Source organism: Hyperolius riggenbachi, chromosome 4 (genome assembly GCF_040937935.1).
Source record: "Hyperolius riggenbachi isolate aHypRig1 chromosome 4, aHypRig1.pri, whole genome shotgun sequence".
Taxonomy (NCBI): Eukaryota; Metazoa; Chordata; class Amphibia; order Anura; family Hyperoliidae; genus Hyperolius; species Hyperolius riggenbachi.
The window spans coordinates 43,067,323-43,088,781 of record NC_090649.1 but is presented as its reverse complement, the minus strand read 5'-3'; the positions used below and the strand labels follow the sequence as shown (position 1 = coordinate 43,088,781).

The following is a 21,459-nucleotide window of genomic DNA, read 5'->3' as shown; positions in this document are numbered from 1 at the left end:
TTAGATTTCTGAGGCGTTTCTGCCTCAATATTAAGTAGAGGAAAGTGGAAAATGGCTCTGAAAAACGCTAGATCAGAGCGGTTTTCCAGGCGGTTTTGTTACAGAAGCTGTTCAGTAACCGCTTTACTGTAACAATATTTGAAATCTGCTACACAAAAACGCTCCAAAAAATGCTAGGCATGTGTTCTCTAAACATGCCAAGGGATTGCTCTGAAATCTGCTTCAAAAACCTCTAGCGTTTTGCAGATCTGCTAGAGGTTTTTGGTGTGCACTGGGCCTTAGACACATACTTGTACTCAGCTTGCAGCAGGTCACATGGTGTCTATTCTTTCAGGAAGCGCTGGCTTCTGTCCTGCTTATGCTACACCCCACATCCTGCCTGTGCTTCCAGCATAGAGGGGAGAGGAGGAGGAGGACACTGAGCTGTCTCCTGGCTGCCGTCTGGGCTCAGGCTGAAGAGGAAACCTACCCCTGGCACCAGGTAGTGACTATTTCTCAGTCATTTCTACACTGGTCAGCCTAAGCTATCCATGTGATACTCCTAGCAATACACAATAGTGGGTAGTAGTGGCATAACAAACCAGTGACCACATTGTACTTTTGTCTCACTTTGTAAATTTGTCTCACCTAACATTGTCACACTAAGGCCCGGTTCACACTTGCGGTTCTCTGCCAAACGGACCGGATGACCTGACCGGATCCGGATCGGAACCGTACGGTTCTGATCCGGATCCGATCCGGATCCGGTCAGTTTGCATCAGGTGTTCATCAGGATGCGATCCGGATCCGTTTGGCAAAAGATAGTAGAAAAGGAATAAAAATGTTGGGGTCTGGGAGGTCAGCAGAAGGTGGACCTGTGGAATCAGGCCCTCCGCTGTTTAGCACTCACCTCCACCTCCGACATACTGCCAACATCTCCAGCACGTTTAAAATCACTGCTGCTCCACTCCAAAATGCTTGCCCATGTGTCCCCATCCAAAATCGCCGCTTCAATACGCATAGGAAGTGGGGTAGAACATCCAGATTTTTAGCCAGTGTGTTGTGCGCTCTCCGGTTCTCATAGCTTTGTATTGGCCGGATGGTGCAGTCCGGCTCCGCCCCGGATACGGCTGCCGGAGGAGCCGGACCAAAAAATAGCGCATGTTGGAACGGACGCCGGAGTCCGGATCCGGTCCGGCAGAACGGACGCATGTGAACGGACGCATAGGCTTTCATTGCTATGCCGTGCGTCCGTTCCGTCCGTTCTGCAAGCGCTCCGGCACGGCGATTCCAGACGGCCACCGCTAATGTGAACTGGGCCTAAGGGCGTGATTCATAGTGTGATAACTGCTATCACAGCTGCGCGCAAAGCTTACCATGCGAACCGCGTTAGTTCACGTGAATGTGAAGCGCGCACGTGATTGCACAATAACCTTCGCTTATCATGTGATCTAACGCTGTTCATGTGATAAGCTTTGCGCGCGGCCCATCGCGTGAGAACTGCTGTAATAGCAGTTATCACACTATAGTGAATCAAGCCCCAAATGTTTAACCACTTCCGGACATCGATGGTTGAAATCTATGCCCTGTTTTGATCCTCTTATCACTGCCAGGTGATGTATTTCAATCATCCGTCGATAGCGTCAGTCTCCCCGCTGCAGATAACTTGCTCTGCCGTTGCTATGACAGCAGAGCATTGTGAGCCACTCAGGAGCCAATGCTACGACAGCAGAGCATTGTGAGCCACTCAGGAGCCAATGCTACGACAGCAGAGCATTGTGAGCCACTCAGGAGCCAATGCTACGACAGCAGAGCATTGTGAGCCACTCAGGAGCCAATGCTACGACAGCAGAGCATTGTGAGCCACTCAGGAGCCAATGCTACGACAGCAGAGCATTGTGAGCCACTCAGGAGCCAATGCTACGACAGCAGAGCATTGTGAGCCACTCAGGAGCCAATGCTATGACAGCAGAGCATTGTGAGCCACTCAGGAGCCAATGCTACGACAGCAGAGCATTGTGAGCCACTCAGGAGCCAATGCTACGACAGCAGAGCATTGTGAGCCACTCAGGAGCCAATGCTACGACAGCAGAGCATTGTGAGCCACTCAGGAGCCAATGCTACGACAGCAGAGCATTGTGAGCCACTCAGGAGCCAATGCTACGACAGCAGAGCATTGTGAGCCACTCAGGAGCCAATGCTACGACAGCAGAGCATTGTGAGCCACTCAGGAGCCAATGCTACGACAGCAGAGCATTGTGAGCCACTCAGGAGCCAATGCTACGACAGCAGAGCATTGTGAGCCACTCAGGAGCCAATGCTACGACAGCAGAGCATTGTGAGCCACTCAGGAGCCAATGCTACGACAGCAGAGCATTGTGAGCCACTCAGGAGCCAATGCTACGACAGCAGAGCATTGTGAGCCACTCAGGAGCCAATGCTACGACAGCAGAGCATTGTGAGCCACTCAGGAGCCAATGCTACGACAGCAGAGCATTGTGAGCCACTCAGGAGCCAATGCTACGACAGCAGAGCATTGTGAGCCACTCAGGAGCCAATGCTACGACAGCAGAGCATTGTGAGCCACTCAGGAGCCAATGCTACGACAGCAGAGCATTGTGAGCCACTCAGGAGCCAATGCTACGACAGCAGAGCATTGTGAGCCACTCAGGAGCCAATGCTACGACAGCAGAACATTGTGAGCCACTCAGGAGCCAATGCTACGACAGCAGAGCATTGTGAGCCACTCAGGAGCCAATTTCATTGGCTCCTGACCCTTTCATCAATGTAGGCTGCTTTCAGAGTGGGACGTTACAGACGCACGTTAGAGCAGCCTGTAATGCATCCCAACTCACAGCAATGAATAATCAACGGGCTGTTCAGTGCCCACGTTGCCTACACGCTGGACGTTCTTTGAAAGTGCTGCATGCTGTGTGTTTCACGTAAGGGCCTGTACACACTGCTGCGCTTGCGCTTTTCAAATCGCATGTGCTTTTTAATCGCAAGGTCTTTTGAAAAATAATGAAAATCGTGAAGACCTGTACACACTGCTGAGATGCGCTTTTTCTATTCTTATGAAGGCTTGCGATTTTAAAATTGCATGCGATTTTAAAAGTGCAGCAGTGTGTACAGGCCCTTAGACTGCTAGCACATGCGCAGTTTTGTTGAAGGAGGAGGGGAGAGTCCGCTAGTGCCCCTAGCCACATGGTTAATATACACTGCACTGTGTGACGTGCAGTGCTTACTTCCTGGAGCAGCCGCTCTGTGCGCGATTGGCTGGCAGGACCACGTGATGCGGAGTGTTCCGCTCACGTGGTCTCCACCGGTGCATGCGTAAAGTACGCATCACGGGCGCATTAAGAGCCGCTTTATGCGGCTCTATGCAGCATCCTCCAATACCATCACCATGCGTTGCGTTGGGGGCACGTTATGCGACCTAAAGTCGCATCTAACGCAACGTCTGTGTGAAAGAGGCCCTAAGCAACTCCATTGGCTTACATTGGACAGCATCAGTAGCCGATGAACGTGGTTCCTGATCTGCTCCCACAGCTCTGTCGTCATAGCAACGGCAGAGAAAGGGACCTGTGGGGATGGAGGAGCGGTGTTAGCCCTGTTATCAGGGGTGTGCCAGGTGTGCGACCACCATGAGCTCTGGTGGGAGGGTGGGTGAAGTGATAGAGGGGGGAGCCGTGGCCACACTGGCACTCAGCCACAGTGAGGGGGCTCCTGCATTTTCCCGGGGCTAGTCAGGAAGCAGATAGAGTAAGATAAGCGGCGCTGCAGACAGAGGAGCCTGGCTGACATGATTAGCGCTTGGAGCTGGGAAGGAGGTGAGTTGTGCTGTTTCCCGCTGCACACATACTCTGCAGCAGAGGGGAAGTATGGAGGGGGGCCCCGGGGGGAGACAGGGAGGGAGAAATAGGGCGCCCCTCACCGCAGCTGAGTGCCAGTGTGGCAGCAGCTCCCCCCTCCATGACCCTATACAGGGCACCTACATGGCTGCACCAATACCTAGCTAACCTATACTGGCTGCACCAGCAACCCTTGACTTCTAGACTTGACTGGCTGCACCTATACCTGTACGGCAATTTTTACACCTTCGTCCTGGGTGCAATTTTGTCTAGAAACTTCCCTGAGTGGCGTGACTGGCGGGAGCGGTGGGTATGTGCAGCGATTCGTCGGGAGACGACGTTCTTTTGGTACCAGCACTCTCTGGTCCTTAACCTGTAGCCGACCGCTTCATGCCGATGGGCGTGGCCACGGCGGCAGTCCCAGGACCACCTAATGCCGGTCGGTGTAAGGTCCTGGGGCTTCGTTTTGCAGGAGATCGCGCACATGCTGCGTGCGCATCAACTGCTTGATAGGCGGAGCTCTGCTCCACCTTTAGTCTCCAAGCGGCGATCACCGCTCAGATACTGTTAGATGGCGAAACCACCATCTAATTACTATGTACAGCGCTGTGATCTAAGACAGCGCTGGACTAGGGAAACCATGTGACACGCCTGTCCCCTGGGGGACACAGAAGCGATCGGCGGTGATAGACTGAAGCCTATCACAGCCGATCACAGTGATAGGCTGGTGGGGGGAGGGAGGGCGGGACTGGGAGAAAAGAGGAAATGTATTAGAAAAATAATAAAAAAATATCTTTAACAAAAAAATAAAGATTGAGGGAGCTATCAGACCCCACCAACAGAGATTGGTGTTGTTTTGTGCAGCACGGCCTAAAAGCTGCAGTGGCCTATTAACAGAAAAATGGCCTGTTCTTCAGGGGGGTTTAACACTGTGGTCCTCAAGAGGTTAAGGGGTCAGAGACTGCTGGTACGGAAGTGATTAAAGGACAACTGTAGCAAGAGGGATATGGAGGCTGCCATATATATTTACTTTTAAGCAATACCAGTTGCCTGGCTGTCCTGCTCATCCTCTGCCTCTAATACTTATAGCCATAGCCCCTGAACAAGCATGCAGCAGATAAGCGGTTTCTGACATAATTGCCAGTTCTGACAAGATTAGCTGCATGCTTGTTTCTGGTGTTATTCAGACACTACTGCAACCAAATAGATCAGCAGGGCAGCCAAGGAAATAAATATGGCAGCCTCCATAGCCCTCTTGCTACAGTTGTCCTTTAATTTCACTTTCTTTGTAGCGTAGTTTAAAGGCCCATACACACGTCTGGTCGTTTCAACGTCCCGCCGTTCAGTCTGAATGCATGCCAAATCGGGCGTGTGTACAGACCCGGCGGATCGCTCAAACTCAGTCTTATCACATGAACGACAGTCTGTACACACGCCCGATTTGGCGTGCGGACGACTGAACGGCGGGACGTTAAAACAACCCGTCCGCAAAAATCAGACGTGTATGGGCCTTTAGGCCCACACTGTGCAAGCGGCATATTTTGTCACCAGCCCGTCATTCAGTGTTTCACATCACTGTGGAGTTTGTTTGTAGTACAGTGTTAAAGCCTGTACACAATGAAAATCACTAAGTGTGAATGCAGTGCAATGGGATTGCGCTTTTTAATAAAAATGCTACTTGTGATTTTTTTTTTTTTTGCATAATCCAAAACTTCTGCAAAGGGTTCCTATTTCATATAGATTTCACTTTTTAAGTTGGATTTCTGAAATAAATGGACTTTTGCACATTATTCTAATTTTTCGAGTTTAACCTGTACTTTATTGTAGTGTAAACGCTTTACATTTTCCGCTAAACTACTTATCAAATCAGAATTATGTAAACAATCAAGAAAACATCACAATGTGCATGTCAGTACATAATAACTTAATCATTTACAAATTACTGGATGTACTTGTCGGATATGTAAACAGTTGAGAAACGCCCTCCTCACTTGGCTGGGTGGAGTAATAATTAAACAGTACAAAAGGACCTGAGGACATTACCTGCAGCAGGATTACAGACCTGTCCCAGCAGGCGCACAGAAGAGACAAGACTGGTTCAACTGGCCGAGACTCTGCAGTGCTGAACTGTAAGCTTATTTCTTAATTTTTTTATGTATACAAGAACAAAAGCACGTGCACCTTCCATCCGTTGTTTGCTGTTTATTGAGGGCTGGTGCACACCGAGCGGCTTTTTGGGCGTTTTCAGATCCGCTTGCGGCTGCGGATCTGCTTGGTCAATGTATCTCAATGGGGTGGTGCACACCAGAGCGGCAGGCGTTTTGCAGAAACGAAAAATGCCTGGGTGAGGCATTTTTTGGATTGTGGATGCGTTTCTGCCTCAATGTTAAGTATAGGAAAAACGCAAACCGCTCTGAAAAACGGCACTTCAGAGCGGTTTGCCAGGCGTTTTTGTTACAGTAGCTGTTCAGTAACAGCTTTACTGTAACAATACATGAAATCTACTACACCAAAAGCGCTAGACAAAACCGCAAAACGCTAGCTGAAACGCTACAGAAAAAGAAGAAAAAGCGTTTCAAAATCTGCTAGCATTTTGCGGATCTGCTAGCAGGTTTTGGTGTGCACCAGCCCTTAAAGTGGATTGCATCCAAACATCAGGCACGCACTTGACATCATATAGTCATTGTGCTATCAATGGCCTGTGTGGCAGCCGTGGTGGTGGAGGTGGGTGGCGGGGAGAAATTTGGGACTCTTATTTCACTGTAATAGTATGCATTGTGTACATTTTATGCAGTTCTGAATGTACACGTCTGGAATCTATAGACAGAAATACCTTGTGCCTTAAATTATATTATGGCCTCAATTCTGGAAGCTATGTGAGGTAAATATTTTTTTTGGGGGAGGTAAAATATCCCATGAGGTATTTTCCTCCCCCGCCCTTTTTTTTTTTTTTTTTTTTTTTTGCAATTCTGAAAGATTTTTCTCCTCCAATTCCAAACATGAGGTAAAAGTGATGTAAAACATGAGGTATTTCAGCGCTAAGCATGCAGTAAATAAATAGTAGTCTTTAATTGTTTACCTGTTTTCCAGAAGTTAGGGCCCATTCACACTTAAAATCGCAGAACGCTCTGCGGGAGTGATTTTCCCGCGATTAGCGCGGAAAAATCACTGGACACTGCGGCAGTTTTGGAGTGATTGCGATTAGCGTGCTATGCACGCTAATCACGATCGCAAATCGCGGAACGCTCGTCGCCGGCGAACCGCTGCATGCAGCGCGGTTGCGGTTATCGCTAACCGCAACCGCGGCAGTGAGAACACAGCCACTCGCTACAATGTGTAGCGGTACTTGCAGAACCGCTAGCGGTTTGCCGTGAGCGGGAATCGTGCGATTCCCGCTCAGGTGTGAACGGGCCCTTAGGATGGACTTTAGAAGATTTTTTTTTTTTTTTTTTTTTAAAGTGGGGAAGGTATATTTGATAATGTAGCAACCTATGAAAAGTATATTTACAGGCATCCCTATGCCTACACTGCGGCGATTTTGCCGCAATCGTGTTTAGTGCTTCTATAGCACTGAAACGCAATTGCCGGGAAATCGCTTGAAAATGGTGCAGGCGACGTGTTTGCGTTTCGCGATTTTGGGCGATTTGTGGCGATTACTGCAAATCGCCCAAGTAAGAACGGGCCCATACAGTTTAATTACACTAGCGCTTTTAAAAAGCACTAGCGTTTGAGCGTTTTGCCGAAATTGTGGCAAAACACTCTAGTGTGAATGGGGCCTAATTGTCTAAAAGGCTCCAGACATTTTTGGTGTTGCAAGCTTAATCTAACCAGAACAAAATCTGATTGAGGCCCAGTGCACACCGAGCGGTTTTAGCAGCGATACGCCTACCGCAACCGCCTGTGAAAACGCTTCGCTAATGTATCTCAATGGGATGGTGCACACCAGCGGTCCGAGGTTTTTAGCAAACCACAAACGTGCCTCCTGCTGCACTTTTGCGGTTTGCAGATGCGTTTCTGCCTCAATGTAAAGTATAGGAAAAGCTCAAACCGCTCTGGAAAACGCCAGATCAGAGCGGTTTTCCAGGCGTTTTCGTTACAGTAGCTGTTCAGTAACAGCTTAACTGTAACAATATTTGTAATCTGCTAACAAAAACTGCTAGCGTTTTGCGGATCTGCTTGCGGTTTTGGTGTGCACTGGGCCTGAAATGGGAGTCTGGAGCCAGTCAAGTGTGTGAGGGTGGGACACTTGACCACACCCTTCAAGCCAGGACTTTGCTGATACTCTTGGGAGAGCAGCTGCAGCATAAATAGCATTCTAATTGGCTTCTCTCTGCTCTAATACCTAGTACACACCATAACATTTTCTGTAAGATTTAAGGGCCCCATACACTGAGCCAATTAGCGGCCGATCAATCACAAATTGATTGATCGATTTGCTGCAGATTTTCAATCGATCTGCCATGCTGGAAAATCTAGGTGGCTCTAACATCTATCTGCCTAGCAATTAGGTATTGTTCTACTCAGCAGGAGATATCCAGAAGACAATGCACCAGAGATAATGACCAGTCTCTACCAGTACTTTACAGAAAATAATCCAATTTCAGGAAATCTTACAGAAAATCCAAAGGTAGCCATACACTGGTCAATTTGCCATCACATTCGACCAACAGATGGATCCCTCTCTGGTCGAATCTGATAAGAGAGGGATCGTATGGCTGCCTTTACTGCAAACAGATTGTGATCGGTTTCATGCTGAAATCGATTTACAATCTGTGGAGCTGCCGCTGCCACCGCCGCTTGCCCGCCAGCTATACATTACCTGATCTGGCCGGTGCGACTCCCCTGGTCTCCGCTGTCTTCTTCTCCGCGCTGGTCTCCGATCCGGCTGGCTTGCTTTACTGAACTTCCTGTCCATGGGAAGTTTAAACAGTAGAGGGTGCTCTACTGTTTAAACTTCCTGCCGGGACAGGAAGTTCAGTGAAGCTGGAGCGGAGTAGAAGACAGCGGAGACCGGGGGAGTCGCGCCGGCGGAGCAGGTAATGTATCTCCGCTGTATTGCGTCGGTCATCTGTCATTCGAACGCCGCTATTGACGCACTCCCGACCCGCCGGCGATCGAGAAAAATCTTCCGCACAAACAGATCGGCGGGAATGATTGATTTTGGATGGAAATCGATCGTTCTGTCAGCATTTGCACGACGATTTCACAGCAGATTCGATCACAGTGATCGAATCTGCTGTATATCGACAGGAAAATCGTTAGGTGTATGGGCCCCTTAACAGAAAAATCTAACAGAAAAATTGTATAGTGTGTACTAGGCATAAGTCAAACACTAAGGGCCTGTTTCCACTACACGCAGATTGGATGCAGAAAAACTGACTCCAATGAATGCCTATGGGAAATCTGCATCAGAAAATCCGCATTTAGTGGAAACAGGCCCATAGGCATTCATTGGAGTCAGTTTTCTGCATCCATTCTGCATCCAATCTGTATGTAGTGGAAACAGGCCCTTAGGCAGAGAGTGGACACACAGAGAGAGTGCTCCCAGGACTAGTGAACTGTGATTGGGCCTGAAGTAGTGACCAGATTTTTGTGGGTCCAACCTGGGGGGGGGGCGCGTGCAGCGCGCCGCGGCGAAAAGTGGGGAGGACTGAGGAGCGCGCAGCGACGAAGACTGGGGGGGGGGGGGCTGCGCGCCGTGGCGAAAAATGGGCGTGACCATGACATTGTATGGGCGGAGCTAACGTAATGATGTAACAGCGAGGCATAAGAAAGCAGTGTTTACGCCATGATGTGGACAAACGAGACTTTGCATCATGGGTGTGCAGAAACTGTGTGATGCTAATAGTATACCGTAACCACAATGCAGCAAACATAGCCATCTATGACCATTAAATAATGCAGTAACAGTTACCCCAGACACCAGAAAATAAACGTAATGCGGGCAAACATGTCAGTACAAAATAAACGCAATGCGGGCAAACATGTCAGTACAAAATAAATGCAATGCGGGCAACATTTCACCAGAAAAGAAACGCAATGCGGGCAAACATTTCACCAGAAAAGAAACGCAATGCGGGCAAACATTTCACCAGAAAAGAAACGCAATGCGGGCAAAGTTCACCTGGATATAAAGCATTTACTCACCTGGCAGAAGTGTCCGGCCTCTGGCGCGCTGCTCCCGGGACCACCTTCACCCTGCATATCTCCCGCGCTGACAGGGCTATGGCAAGATGGTGCCCGAAGCCCTGTACTGGAGACACAAATAGTCTCTAGTACAGGGCTTCGGCAGCCATCTTGCCGTAGCCCTGCCTCGAGGAGGCTGGAGCGGGGCTGCAGGCAATGAACTGGCACGGCGTCTATAGATGCCGCTGCCAGTTCATGAGGAGAGTGGCCAGAGTCCCGAGGCTGGGACGTCCCGCTTCTGAAAGCGGGACGTTTCCCGGGACCTCATTAAGCCTGGGACAGCGGACCCCGAATCCGGGGCGCGTTCCGGGCAATCTGGGACGTCTGGTCACTCTACCTGAAGGCCAAAATGACTGTTGCATTCGCTTGCTTTGACTAGCGTAGTCAGGTTTTCAGATGGTGAGGAAGACTAGGAAGCCCGACAGGCTCAGGATTTCTGTTACCTTTGGTTTTTTTCTTGATTTTGCTGCTATAGATTGCCAGTAACTCTGAAAATAAAAGCTGGAATCTGCACGCTCAGGAGTGAGACGCCTGTTTCCTACCTGCAAATACAACACAGCGTCACAATGCATACAAAAGTACTTCCAGGTACTGGAGGTCTAAAGGTGGGTACACACGTCAGATAAAAGTCTTTGGAAAATGAAAGATCACAGACCAATGTTACCCCCTTCCATGTATTATGAATGCCATACCTACACAGTCTATTCTATGGAGCTGAACTCCCCATCAGATAAAATCTTTGCAAGATGCTGCACACACAGATGCTGTACAGACACAAATGATCAGTATCTGCAAAAGATCCGTTCCTGCAAAATGCATTCATAGTCTGAGATCTGTAGCTCTCATACACACCTTGTTTAACGGAGAATTATCTGCAGATCAGATCCACCAGGATGGATCTTAAGATCGGCAGATAATTGTCTGATCTGCAGATGAATGCTAAACAAGGTGTGTATGAGATCTGCAGATATCATAGACTATGAATGCATGTTGCGGATACGGATCTGTTGCGGATACGGATCTGTTGCGGATACGGATCTGTTGCGGATACGGATCTGTTGCGGATACGGATCTGTTGCGGATACGGATCTGTTGCGGATACGGATCTGTTGCGGATACGGATCTGTTGCGGATACGGATCTGTTGCGGATACGGATCTGTTGCGGATACGGATCTGTTGCATGTGTACAGCATCTGTGTGTGCAGCATCTTGCAAAGCTTTCTATCTGATGGGGAGTGCAGCTCCATAGAACAGACTGTGTAGGTATGGCTCTCATACTACATGAAGGGTGGTAAGATTGGTTTGTGATCTTTCATTTTCCAAAGACTTTTATCTGATGTGTGTACCCACCTTTAGGCACAACAAACTGTGACTCCCTTTTCTTCACCTCATTAGTTGTCTCAACTCCAACTCTTTATGGCCATATGAACATCTGCATGCCAGTTGTCTCTGTAAACCACTGCTTCTTTCAGCTCTTGCACAGGCATGTTCATAGCATCGCATATGCTGTCTATCCATTGTAAACTGTTGTCCTCTTCTTCTTTTACCCTCATTTTTTCCCAGCATCAAAGATTTCTCAAAAGAATCAGGTCTTTCTAATGATGTGACCAAAGTATTTTAGGTTTAATAGTAGTATTAGCCCTTCTAGTGAACACTCTGGCTTTATTTCTGTAACTAGTTAGATTTTTTTTTAGCAGTCCAGCGAAATCTCAGTAGCTTTTTCCACATCCACAGTTCAAAAGCACATTTTTTTTCTGCACATTACCTTATTTATAGTTGCTGTACGGAGAGGAAAAGGAAGAAAATGTGGGGTGTAGCATCACCAAAGCATTGCACTGCTGACTACAGGCAGGGCCAGATTTAGGCCAAGGCCAACCTAGGCCATGGCCTAGGGCACCACAGGAGGAAGGGCACCAAAGCCGCAGGCTAAACTGGTGCAGCATTTGCAAGCTTGCAAATGCTGCAATGCAGGGAGATCAGGCGAGCGCCTGACCGTGGTACACTGCTGCTAGCTGTCTGTGCAGCAGCCACCTTGCTCTCTGTGCATGTTTGCATTGTGGCCGGCGGTTATGGACTTGGGCAACATTGGAGACGGAAGGGAAGAGGAAGCTTCTGCACTGGAGATGAGAGAAATGAGTTACACTGATGTCTGCTGCGGTGTGAAGGCCGAACTGGCTACCGAAACAGAAAAGTGGGGGGAGGGGGGAGATTAAGGGAGTCCTGTGGCTACCTATACTGGAGGGAAAGGGGGGAGGAGTCATCTGGCTACATATACTAGAGGGAAGGGGAGGGGTCATCTGGCTACCTATACTGGGGATGTCATCAGGCTACCTATACTGGAGGGAAAGGGGAGGGGTCATCTCGCTACCTATACTGAAGGGGGGCGGCTGGTGGCAGTGGCCTAGGGCAGTAAAGAGTGCAAAGCCGGCCCTGACTACAGGAGTACTGATAAAGTTGGAATATACTGAGCTGTATCTGCCAGAAGCAGAATTTCAAAAAGGACCACTGTTGCAAAAATCTTTACATTTAAAATGCATGTAAACATATACAAATAAGTATATTTCTTCCAGAGTAAAATGAGCCATAAATGACTGTTCTTCTCAAGTATGTTGCTGCCACTGACAGTAGGTAGCAGAAATCTGACTGAACCAACCAACTTCTTATTTATGTGTTTACTTTTAAAATTTCTTCAAAGCAAACCTGAAACCTGTAACCATGACTTATGTGTAGTAAAGCTAAACAGAAAATTAGTAGCAAAGGAAAAAGTCTCTGGTGTTTTCCCGTACAAGAAGAGTTAAAAAACTTCAGCTGTTATCTATGCAAAAGAGCATCTCTGAGCTCCAACTTGGGCCGGCTACATTCCTGTTCTGAAGCACTTAAGCAGCAGAGAAACAATGAGGCAGATTGAGATAAGGTTTTACTGCAGGAAAGTTCAAATGGGTCTTTTTTTTTTGCTTTGTTTCATAACTTAAAATGCAGAGTGTGCTTTCTAAACTGCAAATATTACAGGATCATGCAATGCTATAAAAAAAGCTATACACCTGAAAATAAAAATATGAAACACTTTTCTTTGCTACAAATGTTCTCTTTGTTATCCATACTACACATCTAATGCATTATATCCAGGGATTTACCATGAGGCACTGTAGGCACTTGCCTACAGGCGCCTGATGATGGATAGGCGTCTCACTTCCCTCTGTGAACACCTGCCTCCCTAGGCAGAGTCCCAAACTGAATATAAATGAGAGGTTACTCACCCGGCTCTCGGCATTCAACTGATGCAATCTCCCTTCAGTCGGGGGAACCTCTAGCTACTTAATACTGAAGGTACCTCTGACTAGAGGGCAAGGGAAGTAAGGGAGAAGTAACAGCTGGGCTAGAAGGTTGTGGGGCAGACTTTCCAGAAACAGCCATGCATGTTGATCCTACTAATATTATAAATTTGGATGTTTGGATGTTTGGATGTTTGGATGTTTGGATGTTTGGATGTTTGGATGTTTGGATGTTTGGATGTTTGGATGTTTGGATGTTTGGATGTTTGGATGTTTGGATGTTTGGATGTTTGGATGTTTGGATGTTTGGATGTTTGGATGTTTGGATGTTTGGATGTTTGGATGTTTGGATGTTTGGATGTTTGGATGTTTGGATGTTTGGATGTTTGGATGTTTGTTACTCGATCACACAAAAATGGCTGAACAGATTTGAATGAAATTTGGCACACACATAGTACATTACCTGGAATAAAGTATAGGATACTTTTTATACCCATAACCAAAAAGGGGGCGGAGACAAATACAAATTTCACTGGAAAATGTAAACTGCAGCCATTCTTACATTGCTAATGGTAGGGTTCTCAAACTTAGTTGGTGACTGGGGTTAGTATTCAGAAAAGTGGATGGAGCCTACAAAAGCCAATCAAAATTCACCTATTAATTTTCAAGGGGAATATTGAAATTGAAACAAATAAAATAACCAGGGCGCTCTACAATAACAGTAACCAGTAAAGTTTCCCTTAAAGTTCATATATACACAAGGTTCCAGAGTTAGTTCATATGTCAGTTTCTTCAAAACCTTCATAAATCGCAGACAGTCTTCATGTAACAAGATAACCAGTAAACGCTCACCAGATATAAAGCTGCCTTCTCAGGAACAGCTGATAACACTTTTGGCCCAGCCAGCAGACCGATGACTTTCACAGATGCGTCCTAGTATCTCCTGTGTCCTCAAATCATGGGGGCATATGATGGGAGAAGAGAAGACTGCAATAGTGTAACACTGTTTGCTAATAATGTGACTGTATCAAGCACCCGTGCTCCCAAACGACACAGAACACCTCGTGCACCTCCACCGTACACTCAATGGGGCCTCTCACCAGATATCATGGCTGACCCAGCACAGACCAGCAAAAGCGCTTCATAGATACTCCTAGCGATGTTCCTTTCAGCATCAGTATCCCTAAGACTCAAGCAGGAGCCGACATAGCGTAAAACCGTTTTATTTTTTAAAAGATTAAAATATAGTGCACTCACAAGTCTTTCAGTAAAGTATGCGCATATAAAAATGTCCAAGAGCTCGATCAGCGTCCCTCGCTCCTTAGGCTCCGCCCAATGTTCTGACATGTTAGATAGTCGGGAAACCTAGCGTGAGTGTAAGGCGGAGTATGGACTTTTAACCAATAGCGGGATTGCCTACTAAGAACCACAGGGGAGTATGGGTAATGTAGGCTTGTTTTGGGCTAATGGCAGTGGATTAACCCGCCCAGCGAGAGGGATAAGAGTTACATATAAACGAGCCAATCAGGGAGTACATCACTGGGGAAACTAGAGGATGTTGGGTATTGTAGGCTCTGGATGAGCCAATTGCGCAGCAGATGAGAAGAAAGTCAGCAAAGTGATGAACAGATTATGCTGACACCTGGTAATTTGTGACTATGCGGGCAGGGTATAAAGCGTCCCTTCGCTCCTATTGGCCCAAGCCCCTGATGAGTCATTGGACGAAACTAGTTGGGCGGAGCCTAAGGAGCGAGGGACGCTGATCGAGCTCTTGGACATTTTTATATGCGCATACTTTACTGAAAGACTTGTGAGTGCACTATATTTTAATCTTTTAAAAAATAAAACGGTTTTACGCTATGTCGGCTCCTGCTTGAGTCTTAGGGATACTGATGCTGAAAGGAACATCGCTAGGAGTATCTATGAAGCGCTTTTGCTGGTCTGTGCTGGGTCAGCCATGATATCTGGTGAGAGGCCCCATTGAGTGTACGGTGGAGGTGCACGAGGTGTTCTGTGTCGTTTGGGAGCACGGGTGCTTGATACAGTCACATTATTAGCAAACAGTGTTACACTATTGCAGTCTTCTCTTCTCCCATCATATGCCCCCATGATTTGAGGACACAGGAGATACTAGGACGCATCTGTGAAAGTCATCGGTCTGCTGGCTGGGCCAAAAGTGTTATCAGCTGTTCCTGAGAAGGCAGCTTTATATCTGGTGAGCGTTTACTGGTTATCTTGTTACATGAAGACTGTCTGCGATTTATGAAGGTTTTGAAGAAACTGACATATGAACTAACTCTGGAACCTTGTGTATATATGAACTTTAAGGGAAACTTTACTGGTTACTGTTATTGTAGAGCGCCCTGGTTATTTTATTTGTTTCAATTTTAAAGTGACACACACTTGAGGACTAGGAGCGATCCAAAAACAGCTATCACTATTTGTTAGCATTGTCAAAAATTAATTGGTAGAGGAGCGCACATAGGAGGTAATATATATATATATATATATATATATATTTTTTTTTTTTTTGAATATTGAAATTGCTGACATTCTTGCACTGTTAATAGCACAAGCCTCAAACCTGGTACAGTTGGTCATTGGGGGACTGGGGTTCAAATTCAGAAAAGAGGGTGGAGCCACAAACAGCCAATCAGATTTGTTTCATTTCAATGCAAATTATTGATGCCAAAGACCGCAAAGCTCACCAACTTGGTCATTGAGTAAGGTTAGAAAAAGTAGGCGCAGCGCACACCAGCCAAATGCATAACCGGGCAATGCCGGGTCATCAGTGGGCAGAGATCAATACAAATTTTACTAGGAAACTGTAAACAGCAGCCATTCTTACACTGTTAATGGCAGGGTTCTCAAACTTTACACAGTGTGTCACTGGGTAACTGGGATTAATATTTAGAAATGTAGGGGGAGCCTACAAAAGCAAATCAAAATTCACCTATTTATTCTTAAGGGGAATATGTATTTGATGCCATTCTTGCACTGTTAATGGCACAAGCCTCAAACCTGGTACAGTTGGTCATTGGGTGACTGGGTTCACATTCAGAAAAGTGGGTGGAGCCTACAAAAGCCAATCAAAATTCACCTATTTTCAAGGGGAATATTAAAATTGCTGCCATTCTTGCACTGTTAATGGCACAAGCCTCAAACCGGGTACAGGTGGTCATTGGGGGACTGGGGTTTAAATTCAGAAAAGAGGGTGGAGCCACAAACAGCCAATCAGATTTGTTTCATTTCAATGCAAATTATTGATGACCGACTGCAAAGCTCACCAACTTGGTCATTGAGTAGTTGAGTAATTGTGTGTTAGAGTTAGAAAAGATACATACCCGGGCAAAGAAGGGGCATCCGATAGTATATAATATTTCTGTCTGTTGGGTGCACATTTCCTGTCTGGCCTAAAGCAAACACATTAATTTATCACCCTAAGCTTTATCTACAGATCCGAATGTTTAGTTCGTTAGTTTATCACAGAGATAGTGATTACCTCAATAAATGTATTTATTTACTATGATTATTACAGAATGCAGCTCTGTGTAAAGAGAAAAAATCTTCCATTATAATTACGAGTTTAACAAGCATAATTGCCTGGTATTCGTTAGAATAAATACAGCCTTTCCTCAGGGTCATATCAGGACATAGCAAATGTCTGGTGCTTGGTTTTATATATAGAACTAATCTTTGTCATGCTATGCCATTTCTTTATGCATCATGATACTTTTTGCTGCTATATTTTAAAAACCTAAAAAGATCATCAGTTTCTCTCATTTCTACACTCAGTACTAGTAGTATGTAGAACTTGTTCCACTATAAGGCTGCTTACACACCAAGACGTTACAGGCGCACGTTAGTGCGCCTGTAACGCTCCCCCAACGCACAGCAATGTAACACAAGTGGGCTGTTCACACAGCCCACGTTGCGTTACATGTAATGCTGCACGTTCGGTGCAAAGTGCAGCATGCTACGGCGTTGGAGCGGCTATAGCCGCGTTAGACTGTTTGCACATGCGCAGTGAGGGGCGGGGAGAGCCAGCTACAGTAGCCGCGCACATGGCTACTTAATATTCACTGCACTGGCGGCAGCTGATTGGCCGGCGGGACCACGTGATGCGGAGTGTCTCGCTCCGCATCACGTGGTCCCGCTGGCCAATCAGCGCCACTCTGGGAGACATTATAGGAATCGAGCCGCCGAACGCGGCTCACTCTACCGTCGGCTTTTGCAGCACCATACTTTGTGTTAGGTGCACGTTATGCGACCTTAACGTGGCACCTAACACAACGTCTTGGTGTGCAAGAAGCCTTAAAGAGACTCCGTAACAAAAATTGCATCCTGTTTTTTATCATCCTACAAGTTCCAAAAGCTATTCTAATGTGTTCTGGCTTACTGCAGCACTTTGTACTATCACAGTCTCTGTAATAAATCAATGCATCTTTCCCCTGTCAGACTTGTCAGCCTGTGTCTGGAAGGCTGCCAAGTTCTTCAGTGTTGTGGTTCTGCTATGCACTCCCCCCTCAGGGGGGAAAGAAACACACAAATGATCTCTTGAGATTCAAAAGGAAGGCTGTATACAGCCTGCTTGTGTATGGATGTATTTTCTATGTGTGGACATGCTGTACATCAACCTACTTCCTGTTTTGGTGGCCATTTTGTTTGTTTATAAACAAACTTTTTAAAACTGTTTTTAACCACTTTTAATGCGGCGGGGAGCGGTGAAATTGTGACAGAGGGGAATAGGAGATGTCCCCTAACACACTGGTATGTTTACTTTTGTGCGATTTTAACAATACAGATTCTCTTTAATGATTAAAGGACCACTACCGTGAAACATTTTAAAAAATTAAAGTACATTTCTCCCAGAGTAAAATGTGCTATAAATTAGTTATCCTGTGTTACTATCACTTACAGTAGGTGGAAGAAATCTGACAGAGCTGAGAGGTTTTGGACTAGCCCATTTCCTCATGCCGGATTCTCAGGGTTTTCTTTATTTCCAAAATGCTTAGTGAACGGCTGTTGCTCAGTCCAACTGCCAGAATAGTGTGCAAACAGGTAGAGGGTGGCCTGAATCTTTGTATAAATCTTTTCCAGGAACTGCTTTTGTAAAGACTAAATGACATTCTGAGAGTTCCACATAAAGAGATGGACTAGTCAAAAACCTGTCAGTTCTGTCAACTTCTACCTACTATAAGTGACAGCAACATAGGAGAAAAGTAATTTAGGGCTCATTTTACTCTGGAAGAAACATACTTCTTATTTGTATGTGTTTACATGTATTTTCAATTTTAACATTTTTACAATTGTCGTCCTTTAACCACTAGTTCCGGATTTCTGCTATGTGTATATATACGCCCCTCTGTTTACCACTAGTAGATCAGGGGCATATATATACACACTGTTTCCCTCCCACGCCAATCGCGATTTCCGCGCTGTTTCAGTTCGCCATCGCTGCATCCCTGTTCCATGATCAGGGCATGAGAATCCTCCATACTCAGCCCTGATCCACGTGCCGTTATGAATGGGAGAGAGAACATCTCTCAATTATGACCCCAAGGACACTGTTACAGCTCTGGCGCTTTGAGTCCGCCAGGAGAAAAGCGCGATATAAATGTTGTTTGTCTTGCCTTTGTTTTGTCTTGTCAGATGTGAACTAAGTGTAGTGCCATCTTGTGGCCAAAAAGTAAAATTCAACCAAATGCAACACAATATACCATAAGACACGTTTACATTCAAACATTTATTACATATTTACTATTGTTTATCCCCTTCCACCTCTAACCCATAGCTACCAAAATAAAACTTGTAAAAACAAAAAAATACAACATTAAAAAAAATAAAAAATAAAAATTTACAACATAAAAAAACTACTTAAAAAGTTAGCCTAGGGACTTTTTAAATATGTATGTTATGTGGGTATATTAATGTTGCTTTTGTAAATATAAGCTTATAATTTCTTATAGTATAAAAAAAAACTAAACTGAAAAAAATATACCTCGGTTTCCAAATAAAATCTTATCACCGTACATTGCACTAGGAATGCAATTTAATCATTGCAATAATCGGAACAAATAGGCAAATAAAATGTCTTTACCTACAATAGCACATTTTATTTTTAAACTACAATGGTTGAAAGCTGAGACATTATGTAAAATGCATAAAATAATTCTTAGCAATAAGTACTGCCCAAAGAAAGCCTAGTTTGTCCTGCAAAAAATATATAGATTGTTTCAGTGTCATAAGTAGTCATAAAGGTATTGGCGAATGAATGGGAGGAGCGTTGTGAAAATTGCTCTGGTCTTAGGGCCCGTTTCCACTAGGGCGAATTTGCATGCGTGGCCTGCATGCGAATTCGCATAGGCAATGAAAGTGGATGGGACTGTTTCCACTTGTCATTGTTTTCGTGCGTTTTTCTGTGCAGGATTTTTCTGCACGGTAGGGCCTGCAGAATTCGCCTGCGTGAGGAATGCAGGCGAATCGCAGCCCATGTATTTAATAGGGAAAACGCACGTGCGTTTTTTGCCGCGAATTCGCATGAAAAGTAATACAAATTGAGTCAGGCAGTGACATGGTTAAATTCGCATAGACCCTGCCTATGTGAAATCGCATGCGAATTCGCGGCAAAAAACGCACGCGGAATCGCATCCGCATGCGATTTCGCCAGCGGTGGAATCCCAGGGATTCGCACCGCACTAGTGGAAACGAGCCCTTTTAAAGTAGAAAAAACCTGTGGTAGGGAAGTGGTTAAAGAGACTTCAGCCTAAACAAACATAATGTAATAGTGATGTTAATTACAATAGATAAGTAGTATAATCTCTTAGGGCTCAGCCACACAATAGGTGCTTTTCTGAGCTCCCATTCACTTTCATTAAAATCGCGGTAAAAATCGCAGCAATTTTCACGTATGCAATCGCGGTGATTTTTTTTTTTTTATGCAATTTTTTTACCGCAATTCTAATGAAAGTGAATGGGAACAATTTTTAAAAAGCACTCAAAGCGCTAATCAATCACAAAGCACTCAGAAAGGCGCTTATAGTGTGGTTGAGCCCTCACCCACCCTGTTTAAAAAACAAAAACAAAAAAAACAGGCAAATATTTATGATTTAATGGGGGCAGCCGGGGCAGACATCTTTTTGGTTGAAAGGGGGTGATAGGGAGCATGAGACACAGTTCCAACTGCCCTGTGTCCTGATCACCCCTCCCAGCTGCACGCTAGGCTTCAAATCTCAAATTCAAAATTAAAAAAAAACAAATTTGTGCCAAAACAGTAGAACGAGAATAACATCAGAAATCCCATCATGCTTTGCACAGCATCATGGGAAAAATGCCTAGACAGTTTTCTTCTGGGCAGCTAAAAATGAGGCTTGGGTAAGAAAAACAAAGTTCTGACGCTGTGAAACTGTTAAAGGAATACTGTAGGGGGTCGGGTGGAAAATGAGTTGAACTTGCCCGGGGCTTCTAATGGTCCCCCACAGACATCCTGTGCCCGCGCAGCCACTCACTGATGCTCCGGACCCGCCTCCGGTTCACTTCGGGAATTTCAGACTTTAAAGTCTGAAAACCACTGCGCCTGCGTTGCCGTGTCCTCGCTCCCACTGAGGTCACAGGAGCGTACTGCGCCGGCCCAGTATGGTCTGTGCCTGCGCAGTACACTCCAGGTGACATCAACGGGAGTGAAGACACGGCAACATAGGCGCAGTGGTTTTCAGATTTTTAAAGTCTGAAATTCCAGAAGTGAGGTGGGGCCGGAGCATCGGTGAGTGGCTGCGCGGGCACAGGATGTCTGTGGGGGACCATTAGAAGCCCCGGGCAAGTTCAACTCATTTTCCCCCCGACCCCCTACAGTATCCCTTTAAAGAAATACCAAGCCTTTTAGTGCTGCTGAGTAGATTCTTATGCTACGTACACACATGCGACAACGATCGTTCGTTAAGAACGACGAACGAACTTTTAATTGATGAAAGAACGACCTAAGTAAAGGTAGTTTTAAAATGTGTGTAACGATCTGATCGTTAGAACGAACGTTACATCACAGAAAGCAACTATTGCGCCTGCGCATAAAAATGAGAAGTTCCATGGAGAAATAGTGAAATGTGCATGTCAAGCCTAGTACGAACGACCGTTTCCAACGATGTACTACTTTTGCAAACGATCGTCGTTGGTT

General features: G+C 45.9%; 1 protein-coding gene across 2 annotated transcripts in view; it reads left to right on the top strand.

The window, feature by feature from the left end:
* The first annotated feature begins 400 nt into the window (after positions 1 to 400).
* The window catches only part of LOC137571180 (cytochrome P450 2K1-like), a 60,185-nt gene continuing 39,126 nt past the window's right edge, over positions 401 to 21,459 (top strand). The window contains exon 1 of one of the 2 annotated variants that reach the window (XM_068279994.1): positions 401 to 481. The gene's annotated coding sequence lies outside the window, so the exon portion shown is untranslated. Of the gene's footprint in view, positions 482 to 5,888; positions 5,960 to 21,459 lie in introns of those variants that run through there. The other variant, XM_068279993.1, reaches the window with a different exon arrangement.